The following is a 21,420-nucleotide window of genomic DNA, read 5'->3' on the forward strand; positions in this document are numbered from 1 at the left end:
ATGTTATACATTAGAAGCATTTTCCAGTTGTCAGGCTAGTAAGAAAAAACTTTTAAGGAAAGCTTTTACAGAACCTTCACTGGAGGCTGAAGAAGAGATTAGACGTGTTTCTTAGGAGTGGTGTGAAAATACTTGACTCTGCTCTAAAGCAGGGCTTTGGCTTAAAAGTTATCTTGGAGTTTGCTTCAGTCTCATAAGTGTACAGGTTTTTAGAAGCTTTTCCCGATAGTCTGCCTACATTTCAAAATGTGTACTCCATAGTATCTCATCCTGAATAATCCATTTTGAAATAGATATATCACCACCACATTTCCAACAAAAGATGCTGTGATTTAGGGATCTCACTCAAAACAGTACTGGAAATCCTGCTGACTCTAACTGCTGCCCCAGAATGGAGTTTCCAAGATATGGGTTCAAAACGTCTTTGCTGTAGTAACTGTGAAAGGCTGTGATTTAAGCTCAGTTCAGAAAATACATTCTAGGATCCCTGTTACCTGACTTCTGCTAGAGAGCAAATGCTGGTGTTTGTATGACAAAGTTGGATTGCTATAACTCCTGTTAGAACTGCTAATGGTCCATTATATTATTTAAAGAGTGCTACAGACTGTTTATCTGGTATGTTACCCAGTTATATTTCATTTGCTAATCACATCAGGTAAAAAAGAAGGTCATATTTTTTCATTACACCAACTCCCTTGGTTAGTCGTTTGCTTTAGGCTAATCCTGTTAGAGCTGTATCTTGGCAGAGGCACTTCTGGCAAATGAAAGTCCAGAGACAAGACAAAACTTGGTTTGTCCTGCCAAGCATGGACTTGGCTGAGATTACAAGGTTATTAAAAAGTGTATAAGCAGACAGCAACGTGCAAATGTCCACTGCACAGCTTTGCAGATGATCAGCTTGCTAGTCGTGCTGTCCCTGGCATGAAGAGGACCTGGATTCCACACAGTATCCAAAACAATAGTCGGAGACCGCATAGGATTGCCATACTGTGACAGCATCAAACCTTACCTATGGTCGTACCTAAAATTCATAGAATCATAGACTCATAGAATGGTAGGGGTAGGAAGGGACCTTTAGAAGTCATCTAGTCCAATCCCCCTGCAGAAGCAGGGTCATCTAGATCAGGTCGCATAGGAACATGTCCAGGTGGGTCTTGAAGATCTCCAAGGAAGGAGACTCCACAACCCCTCTGGGCAGCCTGTGCCAGGGCTCCCTCACCCTCACAGTGAAATAGTTTTTTCTTAGATTTAAGTGGAACTTTTTGTGTTCCAGCTTCATCCCATTACCCCTTGCCCTGTTGCTAGCTACTATAGAAAAAAGGGATGTCCCAACCTCCTGACAGTCACGCTTTAGATATTTATAAATGTTAATGAGATCCCCCCTCAATCTCCTCTTCTCCAGACTAAACACCCCAGTTCCCTCAGCCTTTCCTTGTATGAAAGATGTTCCAGTCCCCTGATCATCTTGATGGCCCTGCACTGGACTCTCTCCAGCACTTCCCTGTCCCTCTTGAGCTGGGGAGCCCAGAACTGGACACAGGACTCCAGATGAGTCCTCAACAGGGCAGAGGAGAGGGGGAGAAGAACCTCCCTTGACCTGCTGGCCACACTCTTCTTGATGCATCCCAGGATGTCATTGGCCTTCTTGGCCACGAGGGTATATTGCTGGCTCATGTTTAGTTTATTATCAATTGGGACTCCCAGGTCTCTCTGTGCAGAGCTGCTCTTCAGCAGAAAATTGAGAAGATAATATGGATAACCGTCACTGTGAGGGTGAGGGAGCACTGGAACGGGCTGCCCAAATGGGTTGTGGAGTCTCCTTCTCTGGAGACATTCAAAACCACCTGGATTAGTTCCTGTGTGACCTACTCGAGGTGGTTCTGCTCTATCAAAGGGTTGGACTGGATGATTATTCAAGGTCCCTTCTAACCCTTAAGATTCTGTGATTCTGTGTAATTCCAGAAAGAAATCCAGGCAGACATAGTAATTCAGAGGTCATCAACAAACTACCTTGCAACTTATCAAGTAAAACTTAGCTGGAAAGGATACAAATCCTTCATCTCTCTGTATTCAGAAGAATGCAACTTGTCCTCGGTCAAATGCATTTAGCCACAAGGATCTATGATTTTCTCTGCCAGAAGCTGGTTTGCAGTAACCACCTTTCTTGACACCACACTGCCCTCTGGAGATGGGTGCAGACTTGTGCTTGCCCTGTCACTGAGTGTCCCCCAGTGTCAGGCAGGCAAGGGTAGCAAGAGTCTGGAATTCCCTGGGAGTCAGTATGGAATTCACCATCACTGTGTTAATATATTAATATATGTTTATATATTATATATTAATATATTAAGTCCTAAAAGGGTTGCAAACCTTTTTTCATCCCTTTCCCTAGGCCACATTACCCTAAGAGAGATTTGCACAAGCAACTGATACTTTGCTGTGTTTCAGACAGGTCTCTGTGCAACCTGAAACCCAATTTCAGTAAACGGACTTGCAGCTGCAGAAGATGCCCTCTCACTCTTTGCTTTGCCCAAGGAGAGATGTGGTAGTCCTCTGGGCATCTGGCTTTGTCTGCTTTTTCTTGAGGCTGAAGCTGATAGCTGAAGCTTTTGGTTTAATTTTTATCAAGTCACTATAAATCAATGGCACATGATAAATGGCACAGAATCGAGTTGGAGGCCTGTGGCCAGGGGAGTTTCACAGGGATCAGTTCTGGGGCCAGTCTTGTTCAACATCTTCATCATGACTTGGATGAGCGGACAGAGTGTACTCTCAGCAAGTTCCCTAATGACATCAAACTGGGAGGACTGGCTGATTCTCCAGAGGGTATGTTGCCATTCAGCAGGCTCTCAATCAGCTGGAGAGTTGGGCAGAGAGGAACCTCATGAGGTTCAACAAGGACAAGTGCAGAGTCCTGCATCTGGAAAGGAACAACCCTATGCACTAGGATAGACTGAGGTTCGAAGTGCTGAAGTGCAGCTCTGCAGAGAGAGATCTCGGAGTCCTGGTTGATAATAAACTAACCATGAGCCAGCAATGTGCCCTCGTGGCCAAGAAGGCCAATGGTATCCTGGGATGCATCAACAAGAGTGTGGTCAGCAGGTGAAGGGAGGTTCTTCTCCCCCTCTCCTCTGCCCTGGTGAGGCCTCATCTGGAGTCCTGTGTCCAGTTCTGGGCTCCCCAGCTCAAGAGGGACAGGGAAGTGCTGGAGAGAGTCCAGCACAGGGCTACCAAGATGATCAGGGGTATGGAACATCTTTCATATGAGGAAAGGCTGAGGGAACTGGGGCTGTTTAGTCTGGAGAAGAGGAGACTGAGAGGGGGTCTCATTAATATACGAAATATCTAAAGGGTGGGTGTCAGGAGGCTGGGGCATCCCTTTTTTCTATAGTAGCTAGTAGCAGGACAAGGGGTGATGGGATGTAGCTGGATGTAATGGGATTAAGCTGGAACACAAAAAGTTCCATTTAAATGTAAGAAAAAACTATTTCACTATTGAAGTGTGGGAGCCCTGGCACAGGCTGCCCAGGGAGGCTGTGGAGTCTCCTTCCTTGGAGATCTTCAAGACCCACCTGGAAGCATTCCTATGCAACTTGATCTAGGTGGAACTGCTTCTGCAGGGAGGTTGGACTAGATGACCTTTAAAGGTCCCTTCCAGCTGCTACCATTCTATGATTCTGTGATATACATATGTATATCTCTGTGAGCATGTGTATATCTTGTTCAAAAGATATTACCATTTTCCCTCTTTTTTTTAACTTATGGAATAAGTAACTCTGAAAGCTTTAGAAGTGAACACTGCAGATCCAACATAGTGGTTTGCACAGTGAGGCAGCACCAGCTTGAGAGATGGCAGCTCTGCGTCCCCTGGGAAGTCCTGTAGCTCTCAAGACTCTGGGCTCAGGGGTGCTCTGAAAACACGCTTGCATGCCTGACTCAAGTGTATTGCTGTTTGGATGTGCTGAAGCTGGTGGTTTGGAAAAACAAATCTGTCTGTGCTCGTCAATTTAGCACAGATACAAGGCCATGTAGCCCTTTTTCTTTATATTCATATGCCAGTACCCAGGAAAGTCCTCAACAGCTTTGGTGGACTTGTTGCTGTGTGAGCAGCCCCACAAGGTTTATCAGTGGCATGGCTACATGAGAAGCGTGAGACTCAAACCATGGTCTGCTTGTGTGTCCAGCTGTTTCCCAAAACATCAAAGGCCTTCTGTAAACCGTTCAGGGGGGTGAATGTATGGTATGAAATCAGCCTTTATGTGCATACCAACCTAGCTGAATTCTTGCTCAGAACCCTTTGCTTCATTACCCTTTGAGGATTTATCGACCTTATCAAGTTCTTGTAAATGAATGACTCGTTTTATTTTATTTAGCAGATGGCTGAGACAATTAGTGAACCAGTTTATGGTGTGTGTTTGATACGCAGGATTAACTTCTGTCTGGGGGCTGAAGCTGTTAAAGAAAATCTTTGGTTTTCCCTTAATCTAATATTTGCTTCTCCTGATGCACAGATATTCTTACTAATCACCCTAATTATGTAACGGATCCTGCCCAAAGCGTGCTTTGTTAACTTCCAACACGATAGTGTATTGTAGGTATAATCTAGCATAGAATCATAGAATACTTTCAGTTGGAAAAGAGCTGAGTTGTTGAGTCCAAACACTAACCTAACACTGCCAAACCCACCACGAAACCATGTCCCTGAGCACCTCATTTACACAGCTTTTAAATGTCTCCGGGGACGTTGTCTCTGTCACCTGCCTGGGCAACCTGTACCAGTGTCTAGCAGCCCTCTCAGTTAAGACATTTTTCCTAATATCTAATTTAAACCTCTCCTCTAGCATAGAAGCCACCCCTGTCTTACTCTATGCTTTATGAGTAGAAGAGAGCCATGATTCTTATGTATGACCTAAATACTTTAATTACTTGTGGTTATCATATCACAGTGCATCACTTGCACGTATTTCAATATTTATTCCAGAATAAATGTGACTTTAGTCCAACTCCATGTTTATTTTTCCTTTGAAATACAACATAAATATTATAATAGCATTTCTTCACACAAATGTTCTGAATATTTCTCCAGACACTCATAGAGTCAAAACCAGATGTGGGAGAACCATTCTTTTTCTGGTTCTATAAGAACCTGGACAGTTATCAGCAGAGAGAAAGGTTATATAACCAATCTTCAACTAAAAAAAAAGTCAAACAGCAAAATATCCATGGATACAAGTTATATCACCCAGATGTAGTGGTTTTGCCTGGGACAGGTGTTTTGGTAGCAGGGGGGCTACAGCAGTGGCTTCTTTAGACAAAAAGAGCTGCCAGAAGCTTCCCATGTAGCTCACAGGGTTAGGGCCAATCAATTCTAAACCAGACCCTACAGCTGACCCAGGCCTGGCCAATTAATGACTGAGGTAACACCTCTGTGATTAACCTATTTGAGAAGGGGAAGTTGCTAAACTGCAGCAGCAACAGGGAGTGAGAATGTGAAAACATCTTCACAGACATCAAGGTCAGTGGAGAAGGAGGAGGGTGCTGAAGCACTGAAAAGGCTCCTCTGTGATACGTGGTGAGGACCACGGTTGTCCCCCTGCAGGTTGTCCCCCTGCAGTCCCTGGAGGACCACCAGGAAGCAGAGATCCACTCGCAGCCCATGGAGGAGCCCATGCTGGAGAGGGTGGATGCCTGAAGGAGGCTGTGACTCCGTGAGAAGTTCATCCTGGAGCAAGTTCCTGGAAGGACCTAGGAGTTCATGGAAGAGGTGCCCGTGCCTGAGCAGGTTTGCTGGTAGGAACCCATGAGGGACCCAGGCTCAAGCAGTCTGTCCCTGAAGGACTGTTCTCCCTGTGGGTGACCCACGTTGCGTCAGGGTGTGAGGAGCAATCCCTGTGGGAGGCCCCATGCTGGAGCAGTTCATGAGGAACTGTATCCCATGGGAAGGACCCACGCTGGAGCAGTTCATGAGGGACTGTCTCCTGTGGGAGGGACCCCACAGTGTAGCAGTGGGAAGTGTGAGGAGGCCTCCCCCTGAGAAGCAGCAGCGGCAAAGTCCATCTGTAATGAACTGACTGCAACTCCCATCCCTCATCCCCTGCGCTGCTGGAAGGGAAGGAAAGGGAGTCCAGGGAAGAGCAAGGGGTGGGGGGAGGTGTTTTAAGACAGTTTTATTTCTCATCTTCCTGTTCTTATTTGTTCCTTTAATAAATCAAAACTTTTTCTCCCTAAGTTGAGTGTTTTGCCTGTGACGTAAGCTAAGTGCTGAGTAATCTCTCCATCCTTATCTCAACTCACAAGCCGTTTGTTATATTTCTCTCTCTCTCCTGTCCAGTTTAGGAGGGTGAGTGATTTTATGACTTGGTGGACACTGGGCTAAACCACCACACCAGAAAAGAATTTGAATGGGAATGAATGAAGTGACATAATTTCAGGATGACATAAGTTTGTAATAGAAAAACAAAAGATGGTGTAGAATTTCCAAAGAATCTAACATTGCCATAAAGGTCATGTAATGAAAGATGAAACTGAATGTAAGACAGATAGTTGCTGTTGAATTAACTGATAGAAATGTGAGGCAGAAGGCAGCTGCATCTACCTCAGTACTACAGTACTCTAAATCAAATAAATCGTAAGAGAGAACATGAGCATCACCATGGGTATCTCGTTGAGAAATTTTCAACAGAAAATAAGAAAGCAGATCAAATATTTATTCAAGCAGTATTAATAAAATGACAAAGAATAGAACCAAATCAAAAGACCAAATGCTTCTGCTGCAGGTCGCTGAAGCTGCATTAACTAGTCTAAAAGGAGGTCTCTGGGGTGCATAGTTTCAAATACTCCAGCTAAAAACGTTACAACTGAAACCAGCGAAAGGGTAATATGAAAAATATGTGAAGAATGCATTCTACCATTTCAGGAGAGCTTTTAAAAGTTAGGACAGAGAAATGAGCAAGAATATAATGCAGAAAATAGAATAGAAAACAAAGTCTGCTACTGAGACTTTCAAACTTAAGAAAAGCGACCACCCTTTTAGAAATCAGAAAATCGTCAGACAATCCCTTTCTGCAGGTTATACAACTGCCATATGCAATTCACTGCCACTGCTCTTCAAAGGTTAGCTAGATAATTCTGTGAGGAATAGAGCAAGTGGTCTTTATCTCTCTATGATGCACTGCCACATGATAGGGAGGGGCTCTGCCATTGAACCACTGTCCCTTAAACATCACAACTGCCAGCAGCCTTAACAAGATTAACTGCATTAGCTGGGATGAAAAATGCCCAGGTCATAGAATCATGGAATCATAGAATGGTAGGGGTTGGAAGGGACCTTTAGAAGTCATCTAGTCCAACCCCTCTGCAGAAGCAGGTTCACCTAGATCAGGTCGCATAGGAACATGTCCAGGTGGGTCTTGAAGACCTCCAAGGAAGGAGACTCCACAACCCCTCTGGGCAGCCTGTGCCAGGGCTCTCTCACCTCAACAGTGAAATAGTTTTTTCTTATGTTTAAATGGAACTTTTTGTGTTCCAGCTTCCATTACCCCTTGTCCTGTTGCTAGCTACTATAGAAAAATGGGCTGTCCTAACCTGCTGACGCTCACCATTTAGATATTTGTAAATGTTAATAAGATCTCCCCTCAGTCTCCAGACTAAACAGCCCCAGTTCTCGCAGACTTTCCTCGTATGAAAGCTCACTTAGTCACTTATGACTTCCTACTTTCCATAGCTTGCCTTGCAATGAAGAACAGAGTTCTCCTATATACACAGTAATACCTAGTCTCTTTTTTCAAGGTGCAAAGCTTCTACACAAACATGCTGTGCTAAATCAGTTTGCTGCTGGCCATCACTGGAAGTAAACATCGGATGCAACTGGTCCAATTGTGTACAGCGCAGCTTTTTAGGTTTCTGCCAACTATAGCTGTCATTTACTCTTCTGGGAGGAGACAGCAGTATATAGCCACTTAGTCATTGCATATTCTCTTTGATTTTTTTTTTCTTCTAATATTCAGGTTGCTGAAGCCTGGTGTGAATTTTAAATTAAGGAACTAGTGGGGAGAAAGCATTTCTTTCTGTTAATGGTTTTTCCTTTCAAGCCACATTATTATACAGTTGCCATGGTTTATCTGATTTTGTAAAGCACCCAGGGAGATGTGACAATGATTGAGCACTTTGAATACACTGATAGGCGTAGTATATCTGTGAGTGGTCGAGTATTAACATTTCCTATGTTGGTGACCACTCACCACCTGGGTCAACTAAAATACAGATTATTTTTTCCCTTATGTGTTCACTATATTAGATAATTGACTGCCAAGAAATGTTACTTTCCACAAGAAACCTATTTACTGAGAGAACAGATACCCAACAGAACTATTTCTTCTCCAGAAGCAACCATGTATTTTTAAAGTAAAGAACAAATTTTGGCTTCAAATGTAAGCTTCTCAGTGCTTGCTCGTTTGTGTTGCTCTTGCTTTAAAAGCTGCTGTTAGCGATCCTACACTTGTTAGGAAGGCATACATGTGGTAAAGCTCTGTGCACTTCATTTCCCACAGCTGTCTCCAAAGCCCACTGGTCCACTGCAAACTCAACATCTTATTTACAAGTCCTCTAGTGTGGAAGAAAAAAATGAAAAGAAGTTGTTTGTATTTGTATATATGTCTGTAGTGGCCAAAATCCAGCATGTTCTACCCACAACAGAGCTTTTGTTGGCTCCTGACAAGAGTGCCATCTTCAGAATACAGGTCTTCCTGAGTCAAGTTGTAGGGGAATGCTCTCAGCAGCTTTGTCTGCCACCATTTCCCATTCGTCTTAGAGGCATCAAGATTTTCTGGACGGTTATCAAACAGTATTAAATGCACTACAATAACCCAAACTAGGGTAAATCAGGGCATGTGCCCAGAAGATACTATACCAGCTTCTGGCTGGCTGTTCAAGCTGAAAAGCAGCTTATTTAACAGGCTCAGTTCTCCATCTGGCCTTTTGCCTACATATTTGGAAGAATTTTTACCTTCCCGAAATGCTCCCTATGTCAAGCTCTTGACGGGAACATTTATGTTCTGTGCAGTCAACCTACTCTTTTGCTGGGTGGATTTATATATCACAATGAATAACATAATTGATTGTCAAACAAAAACAGGATCCAGCCCTGCACACATCTAATGCCACCGCAGAGTGAGCTTGCTCTGTGAGGAGGTGGGCACCACACTTCTGGCCTCACCACAGCTTGGACTAGCTTGAAGCACTCAAATTGTGCTTCAATCATAGGAATAACTTGTGTGCATATGGCATAAGCTTGCGGTTTAGATTGTTACTGCTCACGGCAGGTTGCTCAATGTCTTGCAGGATGAGTTGTACAAGGATGCAGGCTGTGCAGGTGAACAGAAACAGGTGTAGCAATGAGGGTGCACTAAGTCATACACTCAGAGAATGGTTTGGGTTAGAAATGACCTTTAAAATCATTTTATTCTAACCTTCCTGCTATGGGCAAGGACACTTTCCCCTAGATCAGGCTGCTCAAAGCCCAGTCCAATCTAGCCTTGATTTTGGTTAGAATTCCCGGGATCTTGGATGAGAGCATTGCTTCAGTCTGTGCACAAAGTGGAAACAGTTTTCTTTTGCAAATGATAAAAATCACAGAATATGGAAATATTTCTATTAAGTACAGATATTATATACTCAGGTAACTGCTATCAGGCTATCCATTACTGACTTGTTCTTTATGACAGGGAGGTATGTGCTTATAGGTGCACCTGCATGTGTTGATATGGATGTTTTATACATATTTTCATCCACCACCCCCAACCAAATAAAACGTTTCTAGTAACTGACCCTGGGTGAACTTTCGTGTTATTCTGTAAAACTATTAGGATGGTCTGATATTTCTCACTACAATTTACTTTCTAGTAATTGCAACCACCTTAATGCACTTTTCATATCTTTCAAATTTAATCTCTAAGATTAAACTAAAACCAAAAGCAAGTAATTGTAAATGTAGGACTGTGATGCATTATAATACAAAAGAGAAGAATAGTTTGCAAAAATCCCCAATAATAATAATAATATATTTCCTACTTCAAATCTGGTTTATTAAAAGGCAGCCACTCTTCAGCTTCTAATACATTTCTTCCAAGATTCTAATTACTTTTAAGCTCATTGAGGTATCCAGTTGTGCCAAAATGTCTCTCTGAATCTATCTTATATCAGCAGAAATATGTTCTATAATATTATACAGGCACAGAGCCCTTTGGCTTCAATGGCCTTACAGAAGCCCACATCCTCCTTTGCATTAGGAATTACAGAGCTCATGGCATCTTCACTGTCCAAATGGTTCAAGAGATACTGCAAAAGACACAGGCATTGCTGTTGGTTAGACTTGGAAGGTAATCCAAGCTTTTGCCAACAGAGCAAGCATTTACCTTACTCTTGATCAGGTAAAACTTTAAAAAGTAATGTTCTTGTAATCTGTGATGCATTCCAGGCTCACATCCTTTCTCTGCCAAATCAATTAAAAATAGGTACTGCTATATTGGAAAGAACTCAAAGAAAGGCAACAAAGACTTATAATTACAAAGTAAATCCATGGCCTCCAGGGCAAAATAAAATAAAGCTGATGCTGGACATACAAAGCCAGCACAGAAAAGCAGCTTCGAAGAGACAGTGTAAGGTATTCAGAAGGTAACATCAAAAGAAAGAGCAGGAATTGCCGAACCCTTTAAAAAGAACCTGTGTTATTAAACCCTGGGATTGATAGGGATGGGGTTATTTACACAGCTAACCAAGGGAGTGAGTTTCTAAGGAACCTTGATGAGACACTGGAACCAGATGCTCCAAGCCTGATCAGGTAAAACACAAACAGTAGTACAGTGTTATAGTAATAGAAGGAAATAACATCTAAAGTAGTGGAAGAAGGTTGATTACATGGCTGAAGATAACAGAGTCAGAGAATTTGCCTTAGAAATGGAAGCTAAATAGGCTAAATAATAGATACTGTACCAAAGAGGGGGGAAAAAAAGAGCATCTCAGCTGGTTACTGATTTCTAGGTACATTAAGCTACTGTACAGAGTTTAATTAGGGATATAGGATTGAGTGATGTGCTAACGCATTGACTTCAGTGCTTTCCTTCTGCAGGCAACCAAGACAAAATCTCCCCAGTAGCTGTAACAACATATACCCTTTAAGTTCCTAGTTTTCAAGGCTTCTCTAAATTCTTCAGCATGATCCAAAAAGACTACACTGAAAACTGAAGGTTTGAAAATAAGGAAAATCTACAAAGAGAGTTGGCCAAAAGAGAAATGATTGAAGAGAGTAGCATGTTTGTCTTTGGCTTTGTCACTCTGAGACTCAAGAGTAGTCTCCAAGCTGAATTCACAGTTTGGACTCCTGTACTGGTTGTTTGAACCAGTCTTTCTAAACAAGAGCAGCTGATGGGAGGAGGGAAAATGCTTGTGCGAATTCTAGAGTATTAAGGTGGGAAAAAACTGAGAGAATGGGAAAGAGGAAGTAGGGGAAGTGAAAGCAAACATGAATCAACATCAATCTGTAGGTTAAGGGATGGTAGACTTACCTTTTAACACTAGGTTTCTGTCCTAACCTAAATGAATATTTAACAGAAAATACATTGCATCAGGGGCTGGCATTTAGGTAAGTGTCCTTGCTAATCCACTGCTCAGTGTTATTCCTGCAGTCAAGGAGTACCTCCTTTTCATAGAATTGTAGAATCATAGAATGATGGGCTTTGGAAGGGACCCTCCTGCTAAAGCAGGTCCACCTAGATCAGGTCACACAGGAATGTGTCCAGTTGAGCTTGGAAAACCTCCAGAGAAAAAGACTCCACACCCTCCCTGGGCAGCCTGTGCCAGGGCTCCCTCACCTGAACAGGAAAGAAGTTATTCCTTGTGTCGAAATGGATCTTCCTGTGTTCCAGCTTTTGTCCATTACCGCTTATCCTGTCACTGGACACTACAGAAAAAGTGAGGCTCCACCAAGGCAGAGTAGAGGAGGAGAAGAACCTCCCTCAACCTGCTGGCCACACTCTTGTTGATGCATCCCAGGCTGCCATTGACCTTCTTGGCCACGAGGACACATTGCTGGCTCATGGTTAGTTTATTATCAATCAGCACTCCCAGGTCTCTCTCTGCAGAGCTGCTCTCCAGCAGGTCAATCCCCAGCCTGTACTGGTGCATGGGGTTGTTCCTTCCCAGATGCAGGACTCTGCACTTGTCCTCATTGAACTTCATGAAGTTCCTCTCTGCCCAACCCTCCAGCTGGTCAGTGTTTTCCCACAAGTATTTCTATGAGTAGCCAGGAGTAGGCAAGAAGATTCTCCAGGGACTTTGCAGAAGAACATTTACTGTTCACTTTAGTTATTTAAATATAAACATTTAGTGCTAAGTGAATGCCTTAAGCTTCCTATCACCCCTCCTTTGGTGTACAGAGCTCCCATGGTGCATCTGCTGCTGGTGTGTTGATGTCTTGAAGACATCCAAGGGGTCTCAGGCCAACAAATCCTGTATCACATGATACTGGGTACCAGCCCTCATGTAGGCACTTGGATGCAAGGACTTCACTGTAAGTGTATTTAAGTGTCGCAGAAGCTGAATCCCATCCTACATCAACAAAAGACATTGGCAATCACCAGCTTTAGGTAGCAGCCACATGGACAATTTTGGGACATATATATGCGGCTGACCTCAGGGATAGTTTGATCTGGCACATATCTACCTCTCTGTTGACACTACACTGTACACATCCCAGAAGGATGAAGCATGTAGCCCTGGACGGGAGATAATAAACAACATTGCCCCAGGAGGTGTAACAAAAGATTATCTACTAGTACCACTCTGAAAGTCCTAAGGATGCACTAAAGCTCATGTTAGGCAAGAAAATGACACAAAAGGCAAATGACACCTTTCCTTTCACAAAAGGATGAGATGCTCTATAGGGGATACTTTATAACAGGAGCTAGACTGTAGCCCTTGTAGTTGTAGCCCTACAAGGTTGTAGTGAGAAATCAGTGTTGCAACTAACAATTAAGATGAATATTTCATATAATCAGCACAGACAGAGAAAGAAGAAAACATTTGTATGAGATTTCCATAGTGTGAAAAAAAGGAAAATTGTTCCTCAAGCTGACAAAAATAAACACTAAAAAAACAGCAAACTGTGAATTTAAGCTTCAGTTTCAGTTTTGAAGAGCCAGAGGGACTGTCCCATCCCCCAGTGCAGGCATCACTGTCCCTGTGCCTATCAATGCAAAGAGGGTAGGCAGGGTCACCAAGGGCCTCCAGTAAAAAACAGGAAGATTGTGGACTATGCATGAAAGACAAACACTTCTCATAAAGCAGACCTTATAGAGGACCTTTGTTGTTCCTTGACTTCCCCAAATCTTTGCTAGCCCTGGCTACTGTAATGCTGGGAGAAGGAAAGGGTAGGGAAGGTGGCTGGTGAAGTCGTTCATATATTGGCAATCGCACCAAACAGTCCATGTAAAGTACAAAAAGCAATAATCCACAATGTTATGGAAACATAGGATATAGAAATAGGGTATGGCAGTTGGGCATATACCCACAATATAGAACATATCCATCAGGGTTACTTAACAGAAGTGCCCACATCTGACTGTGGTTCTTAGCTCAGGAGAGCTGCAAAGGGCAAATTCATTGGCTGCCTAAATAAGGAGGGAACTTTTTGCTGAAAGTTTCCCCTAAAAAGTGGAAAACAATGAATCTTTCTGGTCATTTGCCAAAGTTACACAGAAAAATCACCCCACTATCAAAACTGTCACATTTAATTGAACACACTTGGCTTTTTTTAATGATCTTGTCTCTCTGCTTTAGCCTGGGGAAGATTCCTGCTACCTTTTGCTCTCCAGTCCCGAGACTGACCAGAGCAATCACATACCTCTGCCAGCATGTGAACACTCCAACAAATGTTGTATTTTATGAAAATACCATTATAGCCTCTTAGTGGCTTTCAAAAATCAGGTCATTACCAGATCAATGCAGCTATGTTTACTTCATTTCAGGGATTGATTTTGGAGCTTTAGGAGGACAAGAAAATGGCTGATAGCAGTTGACTCTCTTTGGCATTGCAGCATTAAGCAGTTTGATTTTAGACTGGACCCATAAATCTCTATACCTTTTAAATTTCATTTCCAACTGGTCTTAGGGTAAAATTTTTACTTCCAACCTCCAAATGTTATTTTGCTTCTGGTTTTGTTCTTTTATATGCTGAGAGCATCCATTGATAAACAGAAAAGACACAATTAGAGTCAGCAATCATGCTGCACATCTGAGAAATGGTGTTGCTCTTATGATGCACTTACTATGAAATGCCTCTGTAAGAAAGTGGTACACAGCATTTGGGTTTACCATCATTCAGTGGCTTCCGTAAGAGATGTACTCTGGTTACAAGTAAAAATGTTCCAGTTACCAGCCCTGTGGGCTCAGACTGGGCTCTCTGGTTCAAGCTACTGCCTTTCCTTCTCATGTGCTATCACTAATGAGAAAGCATTGAGAGTCATTTTGGCCCTCAGAGTGACTTGTTTGTGTATCTGTTTTCCTGCAGCCCAGATGAAAAAATATCAGGACTCAGTAAATGACTCAGTTCATAATGTTTTACAACAAAAAGCATCAGGCTAATGTCCCTTCATGGTGGTGGTTGTTCTGGGATAACAAGAATGAAACAGCGCATAAAATAAAGCAATTTTACCTCTCCAGGATGACCCTAATATACAGGCTGTGCATATGGGAGAGCATGCTATTGTATACAATTCTTTTTCAGAGCAGTATAATGCTAGTGGCTGTATCATCCTCCTTGGCTATAGCATGTGCCTGTGATGGATAGTTTCCTTCAACCTCTGCTGCCTGTGGCGAGCCAGACAGGTACCACGGGCTTTGGGCACGCAGCCCCCTCTGAGTGAGGAGCATCCCCGTCTGAGAGGCATCCTGCTGCCTTCCCAATCCACCATAGTGCTGGAAGACCTCTCCTGCAGACATTTATCCTACAGAAATGAGGCTATTCATCTGACCCGTTATTATTATCATTATTGTTTATTTTGCTGCACGATACCTGGAGGTACAAAATATTTTTAGTCAGAGAAAATAGGAGTTTATGGCATTCTGAAGAGCTTCCCATTAAAAAAAAATCATTTCCCAGAAGACATACAAGTCCTGAGTCTCTCATAAATCACTCCAAGACACTTTTGTTACAAAGTAATTGAGCATCCAGAGCCTCTTAACCTTCTTTTAGCCCTATTTTTCATCACATCTTCTATAGGTGAAGAAAGTCCTGCTTGTGGTAGGCTATCATATTTAATGCATTACCCTATATGCCCTTGCTGGACCTCAACACTCACTTTCCAGTACCTTCCAAGATAATACAGTTTATGCCTTTTTAAAATCTCTTCCATTTCTAGGGGTTTTTTTTAACAAACCATAGTCAGCTTTAGGAAGTCCAGCTGTAAAAGAAGTGATTCAATAGCTACTCGATTGCCTCGGGCTTCCTCAAAAATGCTTGAAAGGGAGGATGTGGTGAGACTGATAATGGCATATGGTGTCTTTTATTTCCAATCTGCCAACTTACGACCAACACACTGGAGGTCAGCCTGACAAGAAAAGCTATGTGGAATGTGCTTGTAGCCACCTTCATTTTCTTGTGGATTACTTCAAAAATTCTTACTACTGCAATAGGCAGATTTAGGCTGCGGTCAGAGCAAGGGGCAGCAGGTGGGAAAAGGCAATGCTCGCAGTCTGTTGTAGGACTTGTGACAGTGCATAAGGAAATACTCTGGGTTTTGGTTGGCTCTTTATCATCACCAAAATGGTTGAAAAGTAAGCTGAAAAGATGGTCCCAGAAAGGAAGAATAGCAGAGAGATTTTCAAATGTGTTCTATTTTCAAAATGTTGATGGTTTGTAAGGCAATCTCACTGCTTGAGGAGAATGATTGCTTCTGAACATTTAAAATATATGTGAGGAGAATTCTCTTCAGATCCTGTTCTTTTAAGGATGGTGCTTCTAGCTCAGGTGAATGCTGAAAGAATGTGGAAAAGCTGTGCTGAACAGCTTGAACTTTAGGTGCTCTGTAAGAACGACATTCACGCTGCTTCCAAAACCCCAAACCAATCAGATGGAATATACAATGCTTTTGGAGGTTCTAGGATATATGCAACATGATCCACACTGTGCCTGCTTATGAAAGGACAAACTACTTCTACAGCACAAAGAGAGTGCAGAGACTTCCTGGACCATCTGTGGGTTCAGGTCCACAGGTCCCACCTCTGCAACAAGGCAAAGCTTATTTTCCATCCCTGCCAATGTAACACTTCCAATGAGCCAATTCAGCATCTCAGGTATGAGCCTTCCTAGAGCTGATGTGGAATTTTAGGGAGGCAAGAGGCAAATTGCAATCTGAAAGTACCTATAGGTTAGAAATTTGTCTCACTTAATGCTTTCAATAGAAGCATTACATTTCAACACACTCTTCTCACCTGGTAATGTTCTTCCCAGACAGCAGCACCACAGATTATAGCCAGGATGGCAAGAAAATTCAGCATAGCTAAGGAAGTGGTGTTATGTTAGTCCCAAGGGTTTAACATCAGGTGAACTGACCTTCACAGCAGTATTCGACCACTCTCAGGGCAAGGAAGGCACATGGATGGATGGGCTACAAGTGACCTGTACCACCTCATCTCCAGCTCCACAATTCCCTCTCCTCTTGGACCTGCTTTCTCTGGCCTCTGTGGCTCTAGGAAAGGATGTTTAAAACTGCACTGTTTAAACGACAGAGCCAGAGGCTGTAAGAACAGTGGGTGCTGCAGGACTCTTTATTGCCCTTTCACACAATGAAACACTGAATGATGATTGCTTACCTGGGAGTGCAGAGAGAAAGGCAAGGTAATGCATATGTATGAGGAATCTTAACTGTTTGCAGAAACAGTAATACTAATGTCAATAGGTACAAGAATAACTTGTCATTGCCAAATAACATACATTATTTAGCAATAATGCATGTGCATAAATAAGGAAGTGCACCGAGTGTATTTGTTGATTCTTTCTTTTGCTTCTGAAAAACGTTTGTTAGCTGTACAAGAAAAAATATTGTTCATGAAAATAGACAAGGCTAATGTACTACACAGCTGCCTATACATTCATATTAAAATATAGTGTTCGAAATAAGAGATTTACCCTACTTAGGATCTTTCTAAATAAACGGCCTCAGAAGGTCCCAGTCATACAAATTGAGGCTTCCATGGCTTTCCAAGAGACAATTATCATCCTGCAAATTCCTCCTATCTGCCCACCTGGGCTTCTCCTCTGTATTTAGGTTGTCCATCCCAGTGTTAAATGATTCTGAACACTGACTTAGGTCAGTTTGATTTGATTCTCAATAATATCTTTTTACCAGAAGGATGTACCACCAATTGCATATACTGTCTGCATTTGTCTATACTGATTTATACTGGCTCATGTTGCTGTTCTGCTGATAAAGGACTGAGAGCACAGTTATGGGAATACATGAAGAGTGAGAAAGTGGTGTTGAACTCTTTGTGCTCTTCAGTCTTTCCAAGTGAAGAGTTGAAGCAATTGGTAATGCAAGTCAGAAAAAAAGTGTACCACCTGACCCTCAGAAGCAATCACAAGAACAAGCACTCGTGTTTCATGTTATTACTCTTCCTCCACAAAGCAATAACCACACAACCCATGTTAGACAAGCTATTTCTGCAGGTTTCCTGCCTGAAAAGTGAAAGCACCCATAAAAAGTAATAACAATAGAAAGCAAACCTGAGAATCTGGAGACATTCAAAACCCACCTGGACGAGATCCTGTGTGACTTATTCTAGGAGGTCCTGCTGTGACAGGGGAGTTGGACAGGATGATCTTCCAAGGTCGCTTCCAACCCTTAAGATTCTGTGATTCTATGATTCTGTGAATGCTCATTAAACAATTTCTGTGCAAATGTTAGATGTAGAAAGCTTAGTAATCTTTATTGCAGGTGAGAAATGACACTCAACGTTAAGATTTCAAAGACTGGTTCTCAAGGTTAGGGGATATGTATGCATCAGGGGCTGAATTAAGGCTGATGGACAATTTTAACTTGAGTATTTATTTGTATTTTTGCCCTCTATGTTTACCTGAGACATGAGCATCCTCAGGGAGTGTACTGGTAGGTACCATAGCTGGTGTGAGTGCCCTCCTCCCCATTGGCCAGCTCCGCAGCAGCCCCCGGCAGACAGGGAACAGCAACGTGGAAGCCACACACCCTGCCTACTACCAGGTTCTTCAGAGGTCTTTGCTGCTGGGAGCTGGTAAATCTTCCTTGAGCACCCACATGCAGGGCTTTCCATGGTGTCTGATATTTGCTCCAAATTCAAACAAGCTTTCTCAGGGACAGAAAAATGCAGACTTCTAGCAAGGGTGTGATCAGTTGCCAGACTGCAAGTCTCTGCTTGAAAACATTAAAGAATTTGTCAAGGAACTAGTAAGAAATATTTATTTGCTTTTCTTAGTTTTTACATGAGTTCACTCCTGGAAATGGTTGAAGTGTATCAGCTTTTTTTTAAAAAATAAAGGTTAAAAAGTAGAGTGGGGCAGCCAGATAGTATGGAAAGTGTCATGGCTGATCAGAGCAGGTCCTTTAGTAATCAGAGATTACTAAAGTATATATCTTCACCTATTTCCTATGTGTGATGACGTGCAACCCTTTCCTCTGCTTGGATCTATTTCCAGGGCTGAAGTGAAGTGACCTCAGGCTGTGGACCTGGCATATGAGGGGCTCCCTGACTCAGCACAGCCTATACAGGTTCCTGCTGGTAACAGAGACCTTCCCAGGAATCTCTTCCTGGTACATGGGTTCATGGAACCTATTGAGTCAATCCAGTCTTTAAATCTTTTGTAAACACACCAGTCAAAAGACCTCATCTGCATAAAAGCACAGCTCTCTTTCCTACCTTAACTTGGGAAACTTTTTCTAGAGCTTCAGAATCTTTCTTGTCACTCCCATTAAGATAAGCTATGCCTAGCCTGTCTTCTCCAATGTAATGTTCCTCAGATCAGAAGGATATCTATTATGTATGCATTGAATTAGAGGTTAAAACCATGTCTAGGCTGATGATTATTCATCCTCACCACCTATTTCCAGGAGATGTTCAGGACTGCATGGTTTCAACACGTTTGGATAAGGTCTATTAAAAGTTCTCCTTTATGCTAAGAAGACCTGTAAACTCTGCAGCCTAAGCAAGTAGGCTTCCTGACAAGATTATTTTGTATTATGTACTCTTGGCTTTATCCTAAACTGGCTGTAATTTGTTAAGATACGGTACACAAACAAATTAAATGATAAAGTTTAAAGCATCCATCAATTTCAATTCAATTTGTTTAAAAAAACTAAATTATGGGTTAACTCAGAAGGTAATAGAATTCAGAAAGAGAGTACTTGTGATACAAGGAGTCCCCTCATACATTAATTTTCATTTTTGGTGAGATGAAGTTTGAAATTAGATTCAGATTGCAAATTATAGCTTTGTATGGGCTCCCTGTTGCTAGCTCATGAAATACTTAGATTCCTGAGGATGAAGCAATTTTGCTTCCCATAATAGACTGCAAAAGGCTTATTTCCCACTGGTAGAATAATAAGTCTGCAGTTTGAAATGAGAGCCAAGCCTTTGCTCCTTGACTTGGTCACCAACATGGTTACATTAAACTAAAACATAACTGAAGAAGAAATGGCATCATAAGGTGGATTTCATTTGAATTCAAAGCTTATCACTTTCACTTCCCCACTGCAACTAACTCTACAGCCTGAATTCTGTGAAGAAGGCTGCCCATCCCTTAATGCCGTACACATAACCTTGTTTCCCTTTCCCCACACACTGCTAACTTCTTGCTCTGTACTGGTTTTTGAGCTTCACAATGCTCACAGGCGTAGCGGGAGAAAGGCATTTGTCTCCTTGCATAAACTGATGGACTCATTTAGTGGAAAAGATCCATTACATTTAGGGAAGGCAGAAGGAGTAATGTTGATGACAACAAAGCAGATGTGTGCTGCCCTGTAACCCTGGAGGTAACATTAAGTTTGCAAATTGTCTTCCTGCTGTCTCCTAAGCATCCATGGTTGTATTCATTTGTTATGATCACCTTTCTTGGAGCAGGGAGGAAGGTTGTGTGAAATTGCACCTCAGCACATGCTGGGAAGAGACGTTCAGGACCAGGTCTTTTGTTGGGCAGAGGTTCATGAGTTGAAATCATGATCAGCCAAAGCTTAAATACCAAATGAAATTGTGCTAGTTCCTCCTGTAGCTTAAAGCAAAATGAGTGCTGTGTGGGTACAGATGATCAAAGAAAATTTCCCAGAAGAGGAATAGAGCAGATTAAAAAAAAACTATGGTGAAATTCTCCAGAAATGTGCAAAACGACTGGAGAAGGTTTCAATTGGTATCTAGTGCAGAAAAAGACATATATTAGGCTATAGTTCTGGCTTTTGTTGGTTCTGAAGCATTTTCTGGTTTTAGTAGCTACTGATTAACTCCAGCTGATAATGAAACTGTGTTACTGCATGAAAAACGAGGAATAGTAGTGAAATGAAGCAACTGTCAGATGTGCTTCCAGAGTACAAAACAGACTTTGAAACTGACCACATCTTACAGTTTTAGAAATTTATACTTCTGAGCATAGACCAGATTGGGACTGAGAACTGAGACAAAAGATTTAGAGGGAAGCTCTAGCAAGGTCCAGGATTAATCCTCAACAAAACCAACTTAGATTTTTTTTTAAGAAAGACTGAAATCCAGTCTTGTATGAAATCTCCAGAATGTGATTAGCTTTTTGACAGTCAAGAGTCAGACATGTTAATAAAAAGGATGCAAAACTTGAATCTAGATCCTTCAAAATGTGTGTCAGGAGCTATATGTCCTTTGGCAAACATCACAAGCTAGGTCCTTTGGGAACTAATGCAAGAATTACAGTGGAATATACTGCTCAGAGAGTGTTCACAGAGAGCCTCTATAAGGGTGCACACACTGCACAGACAAAACCATACCTGCAATTTTGCTGAAAATCTTTGTCAGGAGATGGAGTCTGAAAGGAAATGGAGCTTTAATTCCTTTTTAACTAGGCAGAGGTAAGTCACAGAATCACAGAATCTTAAGGATTGGAAGGGACTTTGAAAGATCATCTAGTCCAAAGCAGTGATATTAATACTAAAAAAAGAAATATGTAGAATAGAAAGCATATGGCTAAAGTGTAGCACACAGAGTGAGAAATCTAGGATCTCTGAAGCAGGATGGGAACTACAGTGGAAAAAAATGGTTGTAAAAAAGCTTAGACACAAGGGAAATGTCTGCATTCTTCTGCTGGAATCATATCTGTCCCTTGGTCTCAGTAAAAGTGTGTGCTCAGTTGAGAAACTGAAGAACCAGAGACATAAAGAG

Source organism: Colius striatus, chromosome 2 (genome assembly GCF_028858725.1).
Source record: "Colius striatus isolate bColStr4 chromosome 2, bColStr4.1.hap1, whole genome shotgun sequence".
In the NCBI taxonomy this organism is placed as follows: Eukaryota; Metazoa; Chordata; class Aves; order Coliiformes; family Coliidae; genus Colius; species Colius striatus.